The sequence below is a fragment of the Tamandua tetradactyla genome, chromosome 3 (genome assembly GCF_023851605.1).
Source record: "Tamandua tetradactyla isolate mTamTet1 chromosome 3, mTamTet1.pri, whole genome shotgun sequence".
NCBI lineage: Eukaryota > Metazoa > Chordata > Mammalia > Pilosa > Myrmecophagidae > Tamandua > Tamandua tetradactyla.
The window spans coordinates 96,797,035-96,819,245 of record NC_135329.1 but is presented as its reverse complement, the minus strand read 5'-3'; the positions used below and the strand labels follow the sequence as shown (position 1 = coordinate 96,819,245).

At 38.9% G+C, this 22,211-nt stretch overlaps 1 protein-coding gene across 3 annotated transcripts in view; it reads right to left on the bottom strand.

Annotated features, from left to right (window-relative positions):
* EPB41L5 (erythrocyte membrane protein band 4.1 like 5) overlaps positions 1-22,211 on the bottom strand; it is a 235,550-nt gene that overhangs the window by 91,074 nt on the left and 122,265 nt on the right. The gene's annotated exons all lie outside the window — the stretch shown is intronic.

The following is a 22,211-nucleotide window of genomic DNA, read 5'->3' as shown; positions in this document are numbered from 1 at the left end:
ATAAAGAATAAAAAAACAATACAGAATGAAAAAAGTTGACTGTGGGAAAAGATCAATACATTGACAAAGCCTTAGCTAGACTGACAAAGATAAAATGAGAGAAGGCACAAACACCTAAAATCACAACTGAGGGGGACATGACTACAACCTCATAGAAATAAAAAGGATCACAAGAGGATACTATGAAGAACTGTACATGAACAAAGCAGATAATCTAGACGAAACTGACAAATACGTAGAAACACCCAAATTACCTACATGACTCAAGAAGAAAGAGAAGATCTCAACAAACTATTAACAAGTAAAGAGAATCAAACATCAAAAATCTCCTTGAAACAAAAGTTCCAAGAAACATTAACATCTATTCTGCTCAAAGTCTTCAAAAAAATTGAAGAGGAGGGAACACGCCCTAACTCATTCTGAGACCAACATCACTATCATATCAAAGCCACATAGAGACACCAAAAGAAAACTAGAGATCAATATCCCTTATCAATACAAATACAAAATTCTCAAGAAACGCTCAGAAATTGTATACTTCAAAAAATTATACACCATGATCAAGTGGGATTTATTCCAGGTATGCAAAAAATCAATGAACGTAAAACAAGACATTAACAAGACAAAAGGAAAATTCACATGATCATCTCAACTAACAGAGAAAAGGGATCTGAAAAATCCACCACCTTTTTCTTCATGCAAAAACATTTTTTAATTTGCATATTTAGTCACTATCATTGTACACTCCAGGCATTCTGAGATTAAACCGTCTCAGTATTTATTGTCTGTCTTTCCTTCTGATTACATTTGTGCCCCGAGCCCTCCTCCCTCTATCATTCTCACATTCACCTTCATTCAGTGTACTAACATTATTGTATTACAGTTAGGTAGTATTGTACTATCTATTTCTGAATTTTTACGATCAGTCCTGTTGCAAAATCTGTATCCCTTCAGCTCCAATTACCCATTATCTATCCTATTTCTATCTCCTGATGGTCTCTGTTCTTAACTGAAATTCTACAACTTCATTCACTAATGTTAGTTCTTATCAGTGAGACAATACAGTATTTGTCCATTTGTCTCTGGCTAATCTCACTTAGCATAATGTTCTCAAGGTCCATTCATGTTGCTATATACTTCCTAACTTTATTCTGTCTTACAGATGCATAATATTCCATCATATATATATATATATATATATATATATATATATATATATATATATATATATATACCACAGCTTGATTAACCACTCGTCTGCTGATGGACATTTTAGCTGTTCCCATCTCTTGGCAACTGTAAATAATGCTGTTTATAAACAATGGTGTGCAAATGTCCATTTGTGTCCTCTGAGTAGATACCTAGCAGTGGTACTGCCGGATCATATGGCAATTCTACACTTAGCTTCCTGAGGAACCGCCGAATTGCCTTCCCACAGCAGTTGTACCATGTTACATTCCCACCAACAGTGGATAAGTGCGCCTCTTTCTCCACATTCTCTCCAGCACTTGTCATTTTATGTTTTACTGATAATGGCCATTCTGGTGGGTGTGCAATGGTATCTCATTGTGGTTTTTTTCTTCTCATGGCCAGGCACCAGGAATCGAACCCGGGTCTCTGGCATGGCAGGCAAGAACTCTGTCTACTGTGGAATTTGATTTGTTTTTCCCTAATAGCCAGGGAAGTTGAGAATGTTTTCATGTGTCTTTTGGCCATTTGTATTTCCTCTTTTGTGAAGTGTCTGTTCATGTCTTTTGCCCATTTTGTAATTGGTTTGTTTGTCTTTTTGTCGTTGGATTGAACAGAATCTTTATATATTCTGGATACTAGATCCTTATCTGATACATCATCTCCAAATATTGTCTTCCATTGTGTAGGTTGTGTTTTTACTTTCCTGACAAAAGTTCTTTGATGCACAAAAGTTTTAATTTTGAGGAGTTTCCATTTCTTTCTTTCTTTCCTTAATGCTTGTGCTTTGGGTGTAAAATCTAGGAAACTGCCTCCTGGTGTAAGATTTATAAGATACTTCTGTATTAGGGTTCTCTAGGAGAAATAGAATCAACAGGAAATATCTGCAACTATAAAATTTATAAAAGTGTCTCATGTAATCGAAAGAATGTACAGTCCAAAATCTGTAGGGTAGGCTGTGAAGCTGATGACTCCAATGGAGGGTCTGGACAAACTCCAAAGGAGAGGATCACTGGCTGAAGCAGGAAGAGAAGAGAGACTGTCTCTTCTGAATCCTTCTTAAAAGCCTTCCATCGATTAGATTAAATTTCACTCACTGCAAAAAGACACTCCTCTCAGCTGACTACAAATGGAATCAGCTGTGGATGCAGCCAACATGATTATGATTTAATTCTATGAAATGTCCTTATAGCAACAGACAGGCCAGCAGATGCCCAACCAGACAAACAGGTACCATCACTTGGCCAAGTTGACACATGAACCTGACCATGACAGTTCACCCCTCGTCAACCTGACACATATACATCACCATAAACCATACCCAATTTCTAAACAGAAAACAATAAGACACACTTTTTTTCCTCACCTAACAATACTCAACTGCACTGCATATAACAGTAAACACATTAAATCTCCCAGAACAGGGGGCAAGTCCATAGGTAATATTCATTCTTAAACTTCATACCTTACAACTTAAATACTATAACATGAACAAAACAGCATTGCAATTCTCGTTTCTGTAACTTATCACTCTTCTTCCACTATGCATTCTGTGTTCCCTTTACCCTCAGCAAGCACTTCAGCTGGCCGTGGTTCTTTGCCTCACAGGGTGACCCAAACCTACATTCCTGAAGTTTCAGAGAAACTGGTATTCCTGCCTGGATTGGGTTGTTGCAGTTTTCCATTGATTTTAATCACAGGGCATGGTAGTACTAAAAGTCGCCCTAAGGATCGTCTACATTCCAGGAAAACTCTTCTTTACCTCCACTGCATAGCTGCAGTCCTATTTCCCCGAGAGTCATGGGCAATCACTCCAGCCGGTAATGTAATCCCCCTCTTGGCTTGTAATAATCCAGGGGCATGAGCAGCCCAAAGTGACCAGGTGGCAGTCTTAGATTCCAGTTCAACGGAATCACTGTTGCTTCTCCTGGTGGAAGCACTCCCCTTTTTGGAACTAAAACCTGTAGACCAGCACAGTTCAAGGTCACAGGGAGAGGAAGCAAAAATTTTCCTAATAGATCACTAGGGGTTGTGCCACTCCTATGTCCACCCCTTGGTTCCTGGACCCATGGATCCTGGCTATGGGAGAAACAGCACCATACAGTGGACGCTGACTCAGAGCATACAGAGCTTCCTGGAGAACATTATCCCAGCCCTTCAAGGTACTACCACCTAGGTGGCACTGTAATTCAGTTTTTAAAAGGCCATTCCACCGTTCAATCAATCCAATTGCTTCTGGATGATGGGGAAGATGGGAGGACCAAAAAATTCCATGAGCATGCACCCATTTCTAAACTTCATTAGCTGTGAAATGTGCTCCTTCATCAGAAGCAATATTGTGTGGAACACCATGATGATAGATAAGGCATTCTGTAAGCCCACAGATAGTAGCATTGGCAGAAGAATTCATGCAGGGAAAGCTAACCCATATCCAGAGTATGTGTCTATTCCAGTTAGAACAAATCGCTGCCCTTTCCATGAAGGGAGTGGTCCAAAGTAATCAACCTGCCACTATGTAGCTGGTTGGTCACCTCAGGGAATGGTGCCATATCAGGGGCTGAGTGTGGGTCTCTGCTGCTGGTTGTAGCCAGGTCAGCCTTGGTTAGTGGAAGTCCATGTTGCTGAGCCCATGCATAACCTCCATCCCTACCACCATGACCACTTTGCTCATGAGCCCATTGGGCAATGACAGAAGTTTCTGGGGAGAGACGCTGACTGGTATCCACAGAACAGGTCATCTTATCCACTTGATTATTAAAACCTTCCTCTGTTGAAGTCACCCTCAGGTGCTCATTCACATGTGACACAAATATGTTCATGTTTTCAGTCCACTCAGAAAGGTCTATCCACATACATCTTCCCCAAACCTCTTTGTCACCAATTTTCCAATTATTGTCTTTCCAAGTCCCTGACCATCCAAACTATTAGCAACAGCCCATGAATCACTACACAAACGCACCTCTGGCCAGTTCTCCTTCCATGCAAAATGAAGAACGAGGCATACTGCTCGAAGTTCTGCCCACTGGGAGGACTTCCCCTCACAACTCTCCTTCAAGGACACCCCAGAAAGGTGTTGTGTGTCCACTTTCAGGTGGTACCTGCATACTGTGCCAAACCAGGCCCGAGTTTTCTCTTCCTCCGTCAATTCACTGTAAAGAACAACCCAAGAGATTGAGAAAAACCCTAGAATAAGCTGAGATTCAGCATCAAAGTATTGAGAGACCCTTCTCAACCAAAAGGGGGAAGAGCGAAATGAGACAAACTTAAGTGTCAATGGCTGAGAGATTCCAGAGTCGAGAGTTTATCCTGGAGGTTATTCTTATGCATTAAATACATATCATCTTGTTAGTCAAGACGTAATGGAGAAGCTGGAGAGTACTGCCTGAAAATGTAGAGCTGTGTCCCGGAAGCCATGTTTCTTGAAGATGATTGTATAATGATATAGTTTTCACAATGTGACTGTGTGATTGTGAAAACGTTGTGTCTGATGCTCCCTTTACCTACCTTATAAAGAGATGAGTAAAACATATGGAATAAAAATAAATAATAGGGGGAACAAATGTTAAACTCAGATTGAAATGTTAGCAATCAATGAAACAGAGGGGTAAGGGGCATGGTATGTATAAATCGTTTTCTGTTGTCTTTTTATTTCTTTTTCTGATTTGATGCAAATGTTCTAATGAAATGATCATGATGATGATATGTAACTATGTGATGATATTGTGAATTACTGATTATATATGTAGAACGGAATGATCATATGTTCAGAATGTTTTTTCTTTCTTGTCATTTAAAAAAAAATTTTTTTAATTAAATAAAAAAAAAATGCCCCAAGAGGCCATAACTCTGGTCTGAGAAAGAGAAGGTAATGTGGCAAGAGTGAAGACAATGGGCATTTGGGTCACTTCCTCATGTAACTTACTTGTGCCTTCAGAACTGCTCTGGTCCTATTTTGTATATTACATTTCCATTTTATGATGCAATGCTGCTGAGCACGCCCAATTTTATGTCTTGGAGGGTCAGACAATACCCAGCTTATTACAAGCAATTCAGTTCTCATGGTAACGTGGTAGCCCATGGTTAAGTGTTCAGTTTCTACTAAGGCCCAGTAGCAGCCAAAAGCAGTTTCTCAAAAGGAGAGTAGTTATCTGCAGCAGATGGTAAGGCTTTGCTCCAAAATCCTATGGGTCTGCATTGTGATTCTCCTACAGGGGCCTGTCAAAGGCTCCAAACAGTATCTCTATTTGACACTGACACTTATAGCACCACTGGATCTGCTGGATCATATGGTCCAAGTGGCAGAGCAGCTTCTACAGAAGCTTGGACATGTTACAGAGCCTCCTCGTGTTCTCCCACTCAAAATTAGCAGCTTTTCTGGTCACTACCCAAATGAGGAATATGTTGTCGTCAAAATCCAATGAGACCAACTAGGCGCTGTGCCTCTTTTTGGTTGTAGGAGGGGCCAGACACAGCAACTTATCCTTCACCTTAGAAGGGATATCTCGACATGCCCACAACTAGAAATTTCACTGAGGTGGAAGGCCCCTATATTTTTGTTGGCTTTATCTCCTATTCTCTGACACGCAAATGCCTTACCAATAAGTCTAGAGTAGTTGCTACTTCTTGCTCACTAGGTCCAATCAACATGCTATCATCAATATAATGGACCAGTGTAATGTTTTGTGGGAGGGAGAAACGATCAAGTTCACTGAGGACAAGATTATGACATAGGGCTGGACAGTTGATACACCCCTGAGGTAGAACAGTGAAAGTATATTACTGACCTTGCCAGCTGAAAGCAAACTGTTTCTGGTGGTCCTTACCAACAGCTATTGAGAAAAAAGCATTTGCCAGATCAATAGCTGCATACCAGGTACCAGGGGATGTATTGATTTGCTCAAGCAATGATACCACATCCGGAACAGCAGCTGCAACTGGAGTTACCACCTGGTTGAGCTTACCATAATCCACTGTCATCCTCTAAGACCCATCTGTTTTCTGAACAGGCCAAATAGGAGAGTTGAATGGGAATGTGGTTGGAATTACCACCCCTGAATCCCTTCAAGTCCTTAAGAGTGGCAGTAATCTCTGCAAACCCTCCAGGAATCTGGTATTGCTTCTGATTTACTGTTTTGCTAGCTAGGGGAAGGTCTAGTGGCTTCCACTTAGGCTTTCGCATCATAATAGCCCTCACTCCAAGAGTTAGAGAGTTAAAGGGGGGGATTCTGTTAATTGCTTAGTATGTCTATTCCAATTATGCATTCTGGAACTGGGGAAATAACAACAGCATGGGTCCAGGGGCCCAATGGACCCAGTGTGAGATGGATCTGAGCTAAAACTCCACTGATCACCTGTCCTCCATAAGCCCCCACTCTGACTGGTGGACCAGAGTGATGTTTTGAGTCTCTTGGAATTAACGTTACTTCTTAACCAGTGTCTAATAATCGCTGAAAGATCTGATAATTTCCGCTGCCCCAATGCACAGTTAACCTGGTAAAAGGCTGTTGGTCTCCTTGTGAAAGGTTTAGAGGAAGATTAACAGTAAAAATCTGTGGCAGTGTAACAGGGTTCTCCCCCAAAGGGGCCTGGCCTCCCCTTCATTCAAGGGGCTCTGAGTCTGTAAAACTGTCTCAAGTCTGGAAATCGATTAAGGGGCCATGACTCTTTGTTTTTGTAATTCAAGTTAGATTTCTGTTCACTTGACCTAGAACTCCTTTGTTTATACAGCTCAAACAAGAATTTAGTTTACCGACCATTTATTGTACTTCTAGGTACCCCATGATTTACTAGCCAACAAACAAATCTCTGTGAGTCAGATTATTTTGACTCCTGCTTTGAGTCTGCTGCCTACAATAGCCATATCCACCCAGTCTTTGGCAATTAAGTGCTGCCACCTGTCTACTGCCACCTCAGGATCCACTCATCCAATTTGCTAAAGGATTCCAGCTCAGTGACAGCAGTTTCCACAGTAATATCTAACCTACAGAGAAGTGTTACTACAGAGCTCTTCAGTGATGATTGTGTTAGTCTCACACTTATTTCTCACTGTTCTGATAAAAGGTGCATCCTCCAGACATTCCTGGGGGTAAGAGCAGGCTTTGCATGATAAATCCACTCCAACATTTCAATCTCTCTAAACCTCTGGATCCCCTCATCTACATTATACCAGGGCACTTCTTGCATTTCACCCTCAGGTAAAGTCAGCCACTTTGTGATCCATGTTTCAGCCAACCATCCAAACAAACTGTTAATGCCTTTTCTAATCCCTCGAGGTATAATATTGAATGCAGAATCCCTGCTTAGTAGCCCCATATCAATAAAATTCAGCCTGATTCAGCTTTTATATTCTCCTACAATTATCCCACACCCCTAAAATCCATTGCCACACATATTCCCTTGGATTCTGTCTATATAAATTGGAAAACTCACACAGTTCTTTAAGAGTACATACCTCCTCATGTGTGATATTTTGTACCTCATCTTTAGGGGCCTGTTGGGACTTTAGTCTAGTTATAGGTCTGGAAGAAATGGTGGGGGTGGGTAATGAAATGAATTAGAAGTATCTTCCAAGCCATTTGCTTCAGGGCATTAATTTGCAGTTTCATCTGATGAAACAGGATTAATCACTCTAGGGCTAATCCTTCAGGTGGAGGTTGGGTGGCCAACTCCTCAAGGAAGGGTGGTGGTGGGGCGGTTATGTCCTCAGGGCAGACTATTACAGGGTTATCTAGAGAAGATTTGGCATGACCTAGGGTTTAAACCTCGCCACCAACATCATTATCAATCCACATGTCACCGTCCCATTTTTCAGGGTCCCACTCCTTTCCAATCAATGCCCTCACTTTAAACGCAGACACAATACAGGACTGAGATTTCAGGTTACGTTGTAAAGTTCCTACTGTAAAGATAAGATTCTGAGTCTAATTTTTGCGGATCTCAAGTCTACGGCTGCACAAAATAAGATTTTCCTTCAGGACACTCATAGGAGCATTTACCTCTGTGAAACGACGCATAAGCTTCCATTTGAAGGCTTAAGCCCATCCCTTTCAGTTGTTAACGTATACAGTGTTTCTAACCACAACCAGCCAACATCTCTATACTTCTTATTTTCATAAAACTACATAAAGTTGTCAAAAACATTATCCCCAAGAAACTGGCTTCACATTGGAAGAATCGAATGGTGATATTTTGACTATTTTTTTTGCCAACTCACCGCATGGATTGGCAGTACCATTCTGATAAGAGGAATCAGAGTCCTTAGTGTCTCTAAGTCCACTCAGAGTAGACAACCAAACGTAAAAACCCATTTCTAAGATTATGTTTCTTAAAAACCACTCCTGGTACAAAGCTGTATTAGTTAGGGTTTTCTTAAGAAACAGAATCAACAGGAAATATCCACAATTATAAAATTTATAAAAGTGTCTCACATAACCGAAGGAACGTACAGTCCAAAATCTGTAGCACAGGATATGAAACAGATGACTCGGATGGAGAGTCTGGACGAACTCCACAGGAGAGGTTCACCGGCTGAAGGAGGAATAGAGACTGCCTCTTCTGAAATGTCCTTAAAAGCCTTCCATTGATTAGATTAAATGTCACTCACTGCAGAGGAACTCCCCTTGGCTGATTACAAATGGAATCAGATGTGGATGCAAGCCAACGTGATCATGATTTAATTCTATGAAATGTTCTCACAGCATCAGACAAGCCAGCACTTGCACAACCAGACAAACAGGTACTACCACCTGACCAAGTTGACACATAAACCTGACCATGACAAGTTCCCTACATTTTCTTCTAAAAGTTTTATGGTCTTAGATCTAACGTTTAGGTATTTGATCCATTTTGACTTAATTTTTGTATAGCGTGTGAGATATGGATGCTCTTTGATTCTTTTGCATGTGGATATCCAGTTCTCAACCACCATTTATTGAAGACACTGTTCTGTCCCAGGTGAGTTGGCTTATCCAAGATCAACTGTCCACAGATGACAGGGTCTATATCTTAACACTCTATTCAGTTCCATTGGTGAGTATATCTATCCTTATGCCAATAACATACTGTTTTGACCACTGTAGCTTCATAAAACGCCTTAAAGTCAGGTAACCCTGACTTCATTTTTCTTACTCAGGATACTTTTAGCAATTCAGGTCAACCTGCCCTTCCAGATAAATTCGAGATATTGGTTCTTCTATTTCTAAAAAGCTTTGGGGATTTTAATTGGTATTGCATTGAATCTATAAATCAATTTAGGTAGAACTGACATCTGAATTATATTCAGTCTTCCAATACATGAACATGGTGTGCTCTTCCATTTATTTCAGTCTTCTGTGATTATTTTGAACAGTTTCTTATAATTTTCCTTGTATAGGTATTTTGTATCATTCGTTAAATTTATTCCCAAATATTTTATTCCTTTGGATGCAATGTAAATGGAATTTCTTTTTCCTGATTCCCCCCTAAGATTGTTCATTACTAGTATATAGAAACTCTACAGGTTACAAGATCAAGGGTGTTGATCTTGTAATCTGCCACTTTGCTGTACTCATTTATTAGCTATTACTGTGGATTTTTCAGGGATTTCAACGTATAGTTATCATATCATCTGCAAACATTGAGAGTTTTACTTTTTCCTTTCCAATTTTGATGCCTGGTATTTCTTTTTCTTATCTAATTGCTCTGGCTAGAACTTCCAACACAATGTTGAATGACAATGGCAACAGTGGACATCCGTGTCTTGTTCCTCATCTTAGGGGAAAAGTTTTCAGCTTTTCCCCATTGAGACTGATGTTAGCACTGGGTTTTGCATATATTCCCTTTATCGTGTTGAGGAAGTTCCCTTCTATTCTTATCCTTTGATGTGTTTTCAACAAGAAAGGATGCTGAATTTTGTCAAATGTCTTTTCTGCATCAGTCGAGATAATCATGTGGTTTTCTGCTTTGATTTGTTGATATGGTATATTACATTAATTGATTTTCTTATGTTGAACCATTCTTGCATACCTGTAATGAATCCTACTTGGTCATGGTGTATAATTCTTTTAATTGCTGCTAGATTCAATTTGCAAGAATTTTGTTGAGGATTTTCACATCTATGTTCATTAGAGAGATGGGTCGGTAATTTCCTTTTCTTGTAGTATATGTGTCTGGCTTTGGTATGATAGTGATGTTGGCATCATAGAATGAGTAAGGTAAAATGCTTCAAATTTTTTGAGGCGTTTGAGAAGGATTCGCACTAATTCTTTCTGGAATGTTTGGTAAAATTCACATGTGAAGCCATTTGGTCCTGGACTTTTCATTTTTGGGGACTTCTTAGTGACTTTTCATTTTTGGGAACTTCTTAATGACGAATTCAATTTCTTTACTTGTGATTGGTTTGTTGAGGTCGTCTGTTTCTTCTAAAGTCAATGTTGGTTGTTCATGCCTTTGTAGGTAGTTGTCCATTTCATCTACACTGTCGAGTTCATTAGCATAAAGTTGTTCATAGTATCCTCTCATTACCTCTTTTATTTCTGTGGGGGCAGTGGTTATGTCTCCTCTTCCATTTCTGATTTTATTTATTTGCATCCTCTCTTTTTTTTGTCAACCTCACTAAGGGTCTATCAATCTTATTCATTTTTTCATAAAACCAACTTCTGCGTTTGTTGATTTTCTCGATTGTTTTCATGTTCTCAATTTCATTTGCTTCTGCTCTAATCTTCGCTATTTCTCTCCTTTTGCTTTCTCTGGGGTTAGTTTGCTGTTCTTTCTCTAGTTCTTCTAAGTGGCCAGTTGATTTCTCAATTTTTACTCTTTCTTATTTTTTGATACAGGCATTTAGGACAATAAATTTTCCTTTCAGCATTGCCTTTACTGCATTCCATAAATTCTGATATGTTGTGTTTTCATTTTTATTTGCCTCAAGATATTTACTTCTAATTTCTTTCTTTACCCCCTGATTGTTTGTGTTTTTCTCCCCTTATAGTTTTTTATTAATTAAACAAAAATTACAAGAAACACAAACATTCCTAATATACGCTCATTGCGTTCTACATATATGATCAGTAATTCACACTATCATCACATAGTTGCATATTCATCATCATGATCATTTCTTACAACATTTGCATCAATTCAGAAAAAGAAATAAAAGGACCACAGAAAAATAAAACGAAAACAGAAAAAAAAATTTACATACCATACCTCTTACCCCTCCCTTTCACTGATCACTAGCTTCTCAAACTAAATTGATTTTAACATTTGTTCCCCCTATTACTTATTTTTATTCCCTATGTTCTACTTGTCTGTTGACAAGGTAGATAAAAGGAGCATCAGACACAAGGTTTTCACAATCAGATGGTCACATTGTTAAAGCTGTATCATTATACAATCGTCATCAAGAAGCATGGCTACTGGAACACAGCTCTACATTTTCAGGCAGTTCCCTCCAGCCTCTCCATCACATCTTGGATAACAAGGAGATATCTACTTAATGCGTAAGAACAACCTCCAGGATAACCTCTCGACTCTGTTTGGAATCTCACAGCCATTGATACTTTGCCTCATTTCACTCTTTCCCCTTTTGGTTGAGAAGGTTTTCTCAATCTCTTGATGCTGTGTCTCAGCTCATTCTAGAGTTTTTCTCAGTCCCATGATACTGAGTCTCAGCTCATTCTGGGATTTCTGTCCCACGTTGCCAGGAAGGTCCACACCCCTGGGAGTCATGTCCCATGTAGACAGGGGGGAGGTGGTGAGTTGGCTTGTTGTATTGGCTAGAGAGAGAGGCCACATCTGAGTAACAAAAGAGGTTCTCTTGGGGATGACTCTTAGGCCTAATTTTAAGTAGGCTTGACCTATCCTTTGAGGGGTTAAGTTTCATATGAACAAACCCCAAGACTGGGGGCTCAGCCTATAGCTTTGGTTGTCTGCACTGCTTGTGAGAATATCAAGAATTCAACTTGGGGAGGTTGAATTTTCCCCCGTTCTCATCATTTCCTGAAGGGGACTTTGCAAATACTTTTCCACTCACTGATCAAATCACTCTGGGATTTATCAGGGCACCATTTTGGACAAACCAACAAAATCTCATGTCCTACCCAAGGTTCCATGTATTTATGTTGTTCAACCAACTGTCTACATAAGTTATACTAGGAGATGAACTGGTCAAAATATAAATTTTGTACCAAATAAACATTTTTTGCTTTAGTCTCACACATAAGTTGAAATTTTAAAATATGAATTATCATCTATTTTCAGCACCCTGCAGTAATGACATTCCTTTGTTCTTCCTCATGCAAAAATACTTTTAAATTTGTACAGTTACTCACTATCATTATACACTCTAGGCATTCCTAGATTATACCATTTCAATCTTTATCATCTATCTTTCTTTGTGATTTCATTTATGCCCCCAGCCCTCCTCCCTCTATCATTCTCACATGCAGCTTCATTCAGTGTTTTAACATAATTGTATTACAATTAGGTAGCATTGTGCTGTCCATTTCTGAGTTTTTATATTCAATACTGTTGCACCATCTGTATCCCTTCAGCTCCAGTTACCCAATATCTTACCGATTTCTATCTCCTGATGGTCACTGTTATCAATGAAATATTCCAAGTTTATTCACTAATGTCAGTTCATATCAGTGAGACCATACAGTATTTGTCCTTCTGCTTTTGGCTAATCACATTCAGCATAATGTCCTTAAGGTCCATCCATGTTGTTACATACTTCATAACTTTATTCTATTTTACAGCTGTATAATATTCCATCATACGTATACGCCATAGTTTATTTAGCCACCCGTCTGCTGATGGACATTTTGGCTGTTTCCATCTCTTGGTAATTGTAAATAATGCTGCTGTAAACATTGGTGTGCAAATGTCCGTTTGTGTCCTTGCCCTCATGTCCTTTGAGTAGATACAGCATATAGATGGGTCCTGTTTTTTAATCCATTCTGCCAGTTTATGTCTTTTGACTGGGGAGTTTAATCATTAAAATTTAGTGTTATTACTGCACAGGTAGTACTTTCTTCCACTATTTTGCCTTCTGGAGTTTATAGGTCATATCTAATTTTCCTTCTTTTTACCTTTACTCATAGTTTTCCTTTCTGCACTCTTCTCCATCTCTCTCTCTTCTGTCTTTTCATATCTGTCTCTAGTGCTCCCTTCAGTATTTCTTGCAGAGCTGATCTCTTGGTCACAAATTCTTAGTGATTTTTTTGCCTGAAAGTGTTTTAATTTCTCCCTCATTTTTGAAGGACAATTTTGCTGGATATAGAATTCTTGGTTGGCAGTTTTTCTCTTTTAGTAATTTAAATACATCATCCCACTATGGTTTCTGCTGAGAAATCTACATATAGTTTTATCAGGCTTTCCTTGTATGTGATGGATTGCTTTCTCTTGCTGCTTTCAAAACTCTCTCTTTCTCCTTGACATTTGACATTCTGATTAGTTTGTGTCTTGGAGTACATCTATTTGGATCTATCCTGTTTGGGGTAAGCTGCAGTTTTGGGTCTGTAATTTTCAGTCTTTCATAATAGTTGGCAAATTTTCAGTGATAATTCCCTCCATTAGTTTTTCTCCTTTTCCCTTCTTTTCTTCCTTCTGGGACACCCAGAACACATGTATTTGTACACTTCATGTTCTCATTCAATTCCCTGAGTCCTTGCAAATATTTTTCCATTCTTTTCCCTATATTTTCTTTTGCTTGTCTGATTTCAGATGTACCATCCTCCAGTTCACTAATCCTATCTTCTGCCCCTTGAAATTTAACATTATAGGTTTCCATTGTTGTTTTCATCTCTTCTACTGTGCCTTTCATTCCCATAAGTGCTGTGATTTGTTTTGTTCAGACTTTCGATTTCTTCTTTTTGTCTATTTCTTGTCTTCTTTATATCCTCCCTCAATTCATTGATTTGATTTTTGATACGGTTTTCGATATGTGTTCAAACATTCTGAATTGATTGTTTCAACTATTGTATATAATTTGAATTGTTGATTTGTTCCTTTGTCTGGGCCATATCTTCAATTTTGTCAGTATGATTCATTATTTTTTGCTGGCGTGCAGGCATTTAATTACTCTAGTTTATTCTAGAGATTGTTTTCACTTTTTTTTACCTAGGTTTTCCTTGCTGGATGATTGTGTTTTCTATCTATTCTTTGACATTCAGTTCATCTTATTCTAGACCTCTAGCTTAGGTTTTGTTTAACAGATCAGAATTTTTCAGTTTTTCTTTTCCTGTTCTTGCCCTGCGTGTAAGGTGCTTTTTTTTTTTTCCCTTAGGAGGGTCTACTTAGGTATTATAGACTCCAGTCAGATTTTCCCAGACCAAACTGGCCTCCTCTCAGGAGGAAAGAGTCATCTGCCTCAGTTTTCCCTGAGTGTGAGACCGAGTACATTGAGAGACTTTTCTATGAAACTGCTAGACTCTGTATTTTTCCTATCCTGCCTGGTATGTGGTGCTTGTCTTTCCTGCATAAGGTGATGTGGTACCTTTAACTTCAGTGTAGTCTTTTTCTTGTTTGCTAGCTGCCAGAATGCAATATACCAGAAACAGAATGGCTTTTAAAAAGAGGAATTTAATGAGTTGCTAGTTTACAGCTCTAAGGCCGAGAAAATGTCCCAATTAAAACAAGTCTGTAGAAATGGCCAATCAAAGGCATCCAGGGAGAGATACCTTGGTTCAAGAAGGCTGATGAAGTTCAGGGTTTCTCTCTCAAGTTTAGGGGTACATGGTGAACACAGAGTTTCTCTCTCATCTGGAAAGCACATGATGAACATGGTCAGGGTTCTTCTTTCATCTAGAAGGGTACATGGTGAACACAGCATCATCTGCTAGCTTCTTCTCCTGGCTTCCAGTTTCTTGAAGCTCCCCGGGAGGCATTTTCCTTCTTCATCTCCAAAGGTCACTGGCTGGTGGACTCTGCTTCTTGTGGCTATGTCATTCTGCTCTGCTCTCTTTGAATCTCTCCATTCTCTAAAATGTTTCCTCTTTTATAGGACTCCAGAAACTTATCAAGACCCACCCAAATGGGTGGAGACATGTCGTCACCTAATCCAGCTAACAGCCACTCTTGATTAAATCACAGCTCCAGGGAGATGATAAGATTACAGTTTCAAACATTCAGTATTGAATAGGGATTACTGTGCCTTTACAAAATGGGATTTTGATTAAAACATGGCTTTTCTAGGGCCCATACATCCTTTCAACCAGCACAGTCTCCCTGTTGGGGGTGTGGCTGAGACAGAGAAGTCATAGGCCGGCTTTAATTTCTTCAGTTTTCCAGACCCTGGGGTCTGAATTCCTTGAGAGAGGAATTTCACCTGAGCTGGGCCCCACCCCTCTCCCGAGGAAGGCACAGCCTCCAGACAAACTCTCAGGGAAGCTTTAATTCTCCCCTTGCCTGGCTCAGTTGGAACCTGAGAAGCCCTGCAGCTGTATCCAAAGAGCAGTCAAGCTGTAGAAACACAGCCACAAAAAAAGAAAAGAAAAAAAATCCTTTTCATAGTAGGAACCCCTTTCCTTGGGTTTGTCAATCAAGAGCTTAAGTTGGTACGTTGCTTTGTGTATCTCCAGGTCCTATGTGCCCCCTCCTTTCCTTCAGGGCTCAGACCCTTTTAAGTATTTTGTGTTGTCCGATCCAGAAAAACCTATTTTGTTCTTTTTTTTTTTCCCCTTTTTCCATCAGCCTTACCCCCTCTGTGCTGGGGCAATAGCCAACAACCTCAGTTTTTATTCAAGGTTCAGCTGAGCAGGGTGCCTATTTTTAGTAGTCAGAATTTGTTAATTAATTCCACAACTGGAGCTTGGTTGCACTGTGCCCTTGCTGCTACTAAAGCCTCTTTCCTTTCTCCTCTGGGAAGCAGCCTGTAGGGGAGAGGTGCCAGCTGCCATGGCTTGGGGAACCCACAGTTCTGGGTGAGCTCACCGCCAGTCCAGCTTGTCCAGACTGGTGTACATTGTGTGTCCAGTCACTGATGTGACCCCAGCAGTTGTTCTGTATGGTTCCTGTCTATTTACTACCCAGGAATGAACTAAATCCCACACCTCACTAAGCTGCCGTCTTGGCTCGAGGAACTTCCCACCACCTCTTCTTGGTAAAAACACTTACAAAACCAGGAACAGAAAAAAATTTCCTTAATATGATAAAGGAATGTATGAAAAACCTAGAGGTAAATCATACTCAATGGTGAAAGACTGAAGGCTTTCCTTCTAAGACCAAGAACAAGACAAAATTGCTCACTGTTATCACTGCTATTCAACAGTGTACGGGAAGTTCTAGCCGGAGCAATTAAACAAGTGAAAGAAATAAAAGGCTTCCAAATCAGAAAGGAAGAAGGAAAACCCTCTCAATTTGCAGATGATATAACCAACATACAGAAAATCCTGAAAAATCTATAAGAAAGCTACTGAAAGTAATAAACCAATTCAGCAATGTGGAGGGTACAAGGGAAACATGTAAAAATCAGTACTGTTTCCATACACAATGTACCATATGAAGAAGAAATTAAGAAAAAATTTTCTATTTACAATAATAAATAAAAGAATCAAGTATCTAGGGATAAATCTAACCAAGGATGTAAAGGACTCATACAAACAAAACTACAAAATAACGCTAAAAGAAATCAAGGAATTATTGTAAAAGCAGTTCTGGACTCTACCATCTTTCCCTTTAGTTTTTATTTCTCAGATTTGTATATTATTTTCTTTTTCTCTCTCTTTTCCTTTAAATTACCTTTACTCATATTCTTCAATTCTGTGCCCCCCTTCAGACCTCTCTCTCCTGTCTTTTTAATAAGCTGACAGGGCTATCTTTAGTATTTCTTGTAGGGCTGATCTTTTGCTGACTAGTTCTCTCAATCATTCTTTATTTTTGAAGATTTTACTCTCTCCTTCAATTATAAGATAGAGACTGACAGAATGGATCAAAAAAATATAATCCACCTATATGCTTTTTATAAGTGACACATCTTAGACTCAAGGACACAGTTAGACTGAAAGTGGAAGGATGGAAAAAGATCTTCTATGCAAGCAGTAATGAAAAAAAAATCAGGAGTAGCTATACTAACAGCAGACAAAACAGACTTCAAATGCAAAACATCATAAGAAACAAAGAAGGACACTATATATTAATAAAAGGAACAATTCACCAAGAAGAAATGTCATACATGTGTATGCTCCAAAGTACATAAGGCACATATTGGAAAAACTGAAGGGAGCTACAGACATATAGCATAACAACCACAAAGAAGGTCAACAGTAATAGTGGGAGACTTCAATACACCACTCTCTGCTATAGACAGAGCAACCATACAGAAGATCAACAAGGAAATGGAGAACCTAAACAATAAGATGAATGAATTAGGTCTAACAGACATATATAGATCACTACATCCAAAAACACCAGGATACACATTCTTTTCTAGCACACATGGAACATTCTCCAGGTCAGATCATATACTGGGACATAAAATGAGCATCTATGAATTTAATAAGATTGAAATTATCCAAAGCACTTTCTCTGATCACAAAGGAATGAAGTTAGAAATTAAGAATTACCAAAGAACTAGAAACTTCACAAATATATGGAAATTAAACAACATAAATAATCAGTGGGTCAAGGAAGAAATTGCTAGAGAAATCAGTAAATTTCTGTAGATGAATGATAATGAGAATACAACATATCAAAACTCACGGGATGCGGCAAAGGTAATGCTGAGAGGGAAATTTATTGCCCTAAATACCTATACTAAAAAACAAGAACAAGCAAAACTTGAAGATTTAACTGCTCACCTGGAGAATTTAGAGAAAGAACAGCAAACTAACCTTAAAGCAGTTAAAAGAAGAGAAAAAAGAAAAGACTAAAGCAGAAATAAAACTGGAGAACACCAGAACAACAGAAAGAATTAGCAAAACAAAAAGTCGGTTCTTTGAGAAAAATAATAAAACTGATGGTCCCCTAGGAAGACTAACAAAGAAGAAAAGAGAAAGGACACAAATAAACAAAATCAGAAATGAGAGGGGGGTTGTTACCACAGATCATAAAGAAATTTTAAAAATCACAGGAGAATATTATAAACAACTGTATGCCAACAAACTAGACAACTTAAATGAAATGGATAAATTTCTACAAATGCACAAATTACCTATACTGACTTGAGAAGAAACATAAGCTCTTAAAACAATTACAAGTAAAGAGAGCCAATTGGTCATTATAAATCTAACCAAGGTATGGGGGGGGACAGGTGCAAGATTTGATGGCTTCACAGGAAAATTTTATCAAACATTTCAAAAAGAACTAATGGCAATCCTGCTCAAATTCTTCCAAAAAATAGAAGAAAAAGGAACACTACCTAAGCCATTTTATGAAACTAAGATTACTTTAATACTAAAATTGGATAAAGATGGTATAAGAAAAGAAAACTACAGACCAATGTCCTTAAGTAACATAGATGTGAAGATTATTAAAAAAATACTAGAAATCGTATCTAAGGCCACATTAAAGGAATTACACATCACGATCAAGTGCAATTCATACCAGGAATCAAGGATGGTTCAACATAAGAAAATAATCAGTGTAATAAAGCCATGTAACACAAATCAAAAGGGAAAAATATCACATGATCATACAGATTGATGCTGAAAATACATTAAACAAAATTCAGCATCCTTTCCCAATAAAATCACTTCAAAAGTTAGGCACCGAAGGAAACTTTCTCAATATCATAATGGGCATATATGTAAAGCCCATACCCAGTATCATACTTAATGGTGAGAAAATGACAGCATTTCCTTGAGATCAGGGCACGATAAGGATGCCTATTGTCACCACTATTATTCTAGTATTATTAGAAGTACTAGCTGGAGCAGTTAGACAGGAGAAAGAAATAAAAGGCATCCAAACAGGAAAGGAAAAAATAAAAGTATCATTATTTGCAGATGACATGATCCTATATTTAGAAAACCCTGAGAAACCTACAGCAAAACTATGGAGCTAATAAACAATCTCAGTAAAGTGGCAGGATACAAGATTACATACAAAAATCAGTAATGCTTCTACATACAAACAATGACCTATCTGAGGTGACAACTAAGTAAAAACTCCATTCAGAATAGTGACCAAAAAAATTAGGTATCTAGGAATAAGTATAACCAGGGATGTCAAGGACTTATACACAGAAAATTATAAAATATTGCTAAAAGAAATAAAAAATGACCTAAATAGATGGAAAGATATTCCATGCTTATGGACAGGGAGGTTGAATATTGCCAAGATATCAATTCTATGCAAATTGATCTACAGATTCAATGTAATACCAATAAAAACCCCAACAACCTACTTTGAAGGCTTGGAAAAACTAATTATCAAATTTATATGGAAGGGTAAGAGACCTCAAATAACTAAATATCCCCTAAAAAGGAAGAGCGAACTGGGAGATCTACACCATAGCTTATATAAAGCTACAGTGGTGAAAACAGCATGGTACTGGCACAAAGACAGAAGGACTAACCAGTAGGATAGAATTACGAGTGCAGAGACTGACCACCAAATTTACCGGCATTTGATCTTCAATAATGCCCCAATACACTAAATTGGGGAAGAACAGACTTCAATAAATGGGCATGGGAGAACTGGATTTCAATAGCCAAAAGAATGAAAAAGGACCCCTACCTTACACCCTATATGAAAATTAATTAAAAATGGATCAAAGACCTACATGTAAGAGTCAGTACCATAAAACTTCTTGAAAAAAAAATGTAGGGAAATATCTTCAAGATCTAGTACTAGGAGGTAGCTTCTTAAACTTTACACCAAAAGAACAAGCTATGAAAGAAAAAATAGACAAATGGGAACTCCTTAAGATCAAGAGTTCCTGTGCCTCAAAGAACTTTATTTAAAAAGCAAAGAGGTAGCCAACTCAATGGGAAAAAATATTTGGAAACCACATACTGGATAAAGGCTTGATATCCTGTATACATAAAGAAATTCTACGGCTCAGCAACAAAAGAACCAACAAGCCAATTATAAAATGGGCAGATGAAATGAATACATACTTTTCTGAAGAGCAAATACAGATGGCTAAAAAGCAAATGAAGAGCTGCTCATCTTCATTGGCTATAAGGGAAATGCAAATTAAGATGACAATGAGTTATCACCTCATACCTATAAGAATGGCTGCTATTAAACAAACAGGAAAGCATAAATGTTGGAGAGAATGTGGAGAAAGTGGAACACTTATTCACTGTTGATGGAAACGTAAAATGGTTCAGCCACTGTGGAAGTCAGTTTGGCGATTCCTGAGAAACTGAATATTGAGTTGCCCTATGACCCAATACAAATACTCAGGATATACCCATAAGAGTTAAGGGGGGTGACACAAACAGACATTTGCACACCGATGTCCACAGCGGCAGTATTCAAAACTGCGAAGAAAAGGAAACTATCCAGGTGTCCATCAACAGACGAGTGACAAACAAATATGGTACATACACACAATGGAATATTAAGCAGCATTTAGACAAAATGATGTCCCAAAACATATGACAACTTGGATGAACACTGAGGACATAATGCTGAGTGAAATAAGTCAGACACAAAAAGACAGATATGGTATAATTCCATTATTATGACTCTGATAAAGCCAGCAGTGTTTTGGAACAGTTAAAAGGAAAAATTTGAGGGCACTGTAAGCCCAAGACAAACTCAGGGTACTGTTATTTGACTGCTTGTTGAAATGTGTTTCGAAAATTATTGCTTTTTTCCCTTCTTTTCTTTGCACATATATGTTATATTTTAAGACAAAAAAAAAAGGTTAAAAAATACTATAGGAATTATACTAATATTTGTGTCTTGGTCAGGTTCACATGTCAATTTGGCAGGTGGTGGTGACTGGTTGTCTGGTCGGGCAAGCACTGGCCTGTTTGTTGCTATGATGATTTTCATGGACATAAATCATGACCATGCTAGCTCCATCCACAGCTGACTGCCTTTGTAATCAGCTAAGGGAGTGTCTTCTGCAATGAGTGATACCTAATCTAATCACCAGAAGGCTTTTAAGGAGGATTCAGAAGAGACGATCACTATTCCTGCTTCAGCCAGCCAGCCTCTCCTGAGAGTTCATTAAGGAACTTCATCGTAGCTGCCAGCTTGCAGCCTGCCCTACAGATTTCAGACCAATACAACCCCACAGTTGCCTAGCCAGCTTCTCCTGAGAGTTCACGGAGGACCTTCATCAGAGCTGCCAGCTGTCACCTGCTGTTCTAGTTTGCTAGCTGCCGGAATGCAACACACCAGAGATGGACTGGCTTTTAATAAAAGGGGATTTATTTTGTTGGTTCTTCAGAGGAAAGGCAGCTAACTTTCCACTGAGGTTCTTTCTTACGTGGAAGGCACAGGATGGTCTCTGCTGGTCTTCTCTCCAGGCCCCTGGGTTCCAACAACTTTCCCCGGGGTGATTTCTTTCTCTATCTCCAAGGGCCTGGGCTGAGCTGCAAGTGCTGAGATGAGGAATGCCAAGCTGCTAGCCTGTGCTATGTTGCGATCTCTCATTTAAGCACCAGCCAATTAAGTCAAACGTCACTCGTTGCAGCAGACATGCCTCCTAGCCGATTGCAGATGTAATTGGCAACAGATGAGGTTCACGTACCGTTGGCTTATGTCGCAGCAACAAGATTAGGTATGCTCACCTGGCCAAGTTGACAACTGAATCTAACTAACACACCTGCCCAACAAATCTAGGACTCTACAACCCCAAGGATACGTGAGACATTTTTATAAATTTTGTATTTGTGGATATCTTCTGCTGATTGTGTTTCTCTAGAGAACCCTAGCTAATACAATCAGATAAAATAAATTTCTGACATAAAAAATCTCAATGTGGCCTCACTCTCTCTAAGCCCACTTTGCAAGTGAAACTATTGCCCTCCCCCTTACATGAGACATGACATCCAGGGGTGAAAGTCTACCTGGCAGCATGGGAAATGACTCCCAAGGATGAGCCTGGCCCTGGCACCTTGGGGTCAATAATGCCGTCCTGACCA